Here is a 2,824-nt window from a genome sequence, read left to right as displayed (position 1 = left end):
TGTATTTTTCCATTACCATTTATCCCCCCTATAACATTTCCACCTCCACCCACCCCCCAATATGTAAGTTTAAATATTGTAGTAGCCACATTGGAAATGTAAAAAGAAGCAGATAAAATTAATTTTAAGAACAAGATTTGCCCTGACTAGGTGGGTCAGTTGGTTGGAGTGTCATCCCATGCATCAAAAGGTTGTGGGGTTGATATTCAGTCAGGGCACATACTTAGGTTGTGTGTGCAGTCCTTGGTCAGGTTGCATATGGGAGGCAACCAATCAATGTTTCTCTCTCTCTCTCTTCCGCTCTAAAATCAATAAACATATCAGGTGATGATTTAAAAAAGAAGAACAAGATTTAATACAATACGTACAAAATATCATTTCAATATATAATCAATATAAAATTGTTAAATGAGATATTTTATATTCTTTTTTTCTTACTAAGTTTTTAAAATTCTGTATGTCCTTTACATATATAACTCCCATGAATTTGGACACTAAATTTTTAATAGAGTGAAATGTGGTCCTACCAAAACAATAAAGTTTATTTAATCAAAAATATTTTATACTATACCAACTTTTCAATTTCTTTTTTTTTAAATTTTTCAATGAACTTTTTATTGGCTTTCTGTCCTGCCATGGGAGGCTGCACTTCTGCTGCCTTTAATGCCTCAAAACTTTGGTGTCATTGACCTCAGACACCACTCTGCCGTCCACAATCCTGTGGGTCGTGGTCTTTTGGATGGTTTGTAAGGAGTGGCTCTTGTCCAGGGCATCAACAAGACTGAAGTCCTCCCCTTCTTTCAGTAGGCTGCGGTAGGTGGCAATCTCAGCCTCTAGCTTGATCTTGATGTTCAGCAGGACCTCATACTCCTGGGCCTGGCACCACCCCTCTGTCCAGGTCTGGGCCAGCTCTGACTCCAGGTGCAGCAGGATCCCATTGAGTTGTTCCGTCTGCCTGGCATAGTGCATCTCCACCTCCCTCAGGCTGTTCTCCAAACTGACATTCAGATTCCTCATTGAGTCCAGGTCAGTCTCCAACAACCAGACTGTATGTCTCAGTTCTGTGAGTGTCATTTCACCAGCGCCTATCTCAGCGGTCTGCAAGGTGACCACTGTGGTGCTCTCTTCAATTTGATGGGACCAGTACTTGTCTAGATCCTCTTGGCTCTTCCGAGCCAGCTCATCACACTGGGCCTGGATGTCTGCCACAATTTTGCCGAGGTCCTGAGATTTGGGGGCATCCAACTCCACGGTCAACCCAGAATTGGCAATCTGGTTTTGTAGACTATTTACTTCCTCCTCATGGTTCTTCTTCATGAAGACCAGTTCCTCCTTGAGAGCCTTGATCTGTCTCCAGCTGCAGACGAGTGACACTGGTGTCATCAATGACATTTCAGAGCCCACTGATGTCATCCTCCACAGACTGGCGCATGGCCACTTCTGTCTCATACTTGACTCTGAAGTCATCAGCAGCAAGACAGGCATTGTCAATCTGCAGAATAATGCAGGTATTGTCCACAGCATTTGCAAAGATCTGAGTCCTCAGATTCCCTGTGGTCTTGAAATAATGCCCCCAGTCTCTGACCTAGGGTCCCTTCTTCTCTAAGTGTTCCCAGATTTTGATCTCCAGTCTCCAATTATCAGCCTCCAGTCTACTCACCCTCTCCAGGTAGGAGGCCAGGTGGTCATTCAGACATTGCATAGTCTCCTTCTCACTCTGGATGCCCCCTATGTCCACCAGACCCCTGGCCATCCCTACAGCTGGGCCCTCAGATCCCCAGCTGCTCTGCACGCTGGTGGAGCAAGGACACCCAGATGCGGGAGCCAGAGCCCCCAGCACCTGCATAGATGCTGGCTGCACTGCTGGCTGGCTGTGCTGCTGGCTGTGCTGCTGGCTGGCTGTTCAAACCCAGTAGCTGGGCAACTGCATGGAGCCCAGGTTCCAGTAGCTTGTGGAGAAGCTGGAGCATGTACTGAATCTCATATTGTTCAGGGAGGAAGGTGAGAAAGCTGAGACTCAGGTTGAAGCTACAGTGAGTGCCAGCTCTGCCAACTTTTCACTTTCAATTAATAATTCAGGTTCTCAGTTGCACTAGCCACATTTCAGTTGCTTGATAACCACATGTCAGTAGTGGCTACTCTACTGGAACATCAGCTTTAACTGGAGCTAACCATAATAACATCATGGGATCTTTTCTTAACTAACCATGGGGAGAATAACAAAATGAAAGCATATTCTCCAAAAAAAAAAATGTATCCATCCCCGGAGGTAGATCTTAGGAGATAAATCTTACCTATTTCTCATGGTTCCTTACCAAGACTCTTGCTGTAATATTAAAAAGTTATAAGTGGTGCATGTTGATATTAAACTCTAGGCAAACAAATTCCTTCTAGAGTGGCTGTTAGTCTGAAGAAATATGAGATCCAGGACTCCAGAACCTCCTGAAGTCTCACTCATGCTAACCTGAGCCCTGATATCCGCACAGTTCTCTGCACTGAGGTCTCTGGGCTTGCCTCTATCAGAGGTGTGGGACTATGCTGAGAAAGTACACAGCCATCTGTCTTCTGGACACTGGGCTCCTGTCTGGTGGACCCAGGCGTGACACACTAAGGACTTCATAACATAGCAGAGGGATTAAGAGGTGGACTTGGGAGCCAGTCTGATCCAAGTTTGAATTTTGGCTTTATGCTACCTGCTGGGTGACCTGCCCGTATTAGGGAATAATTTTAAGTCTCAGTTTCCTTACCTGCATGACAGGGATGATAATATATGCCTAACAGGATTCTCTTGCAGATTAGATAAACTGATGTGTGTAAATAAATG

General features: G+C 45.0%; 1 pseudogene; it reads right to left on the bottom strand.

Annotated features, from left to right (window-relative positions):
• Window positions 1–631: 631 nt before the first annotated feature.
• On the bottom strand, window positions 632–1,970 carry LOC114489164 (annotated as a pseudogene).
• Window positions 1,971–2,824: the final 854 nt, after the last annotated feature.

This window comes from Phyllostomus discolor, chromosome 14, assembly GCF_004126475.2.
Source record: "Phyllostomus discolor isolate MPI-MPIP mPhyDis1 chromosome 14, mPhyDis1.pri.v3, whole genome shotgun sequence".
Classification (NCBI taxonomy): domain Eukaryota; kingdom Metazoa; phylum Chordata; class Mammalia; order Chiroptera; family Phyllostomidae; genus Phyllostomus; species Phyllostomus discolor.
This window is presented reverse-complemented; position numbering and strand designations above follow the sequence as displayed.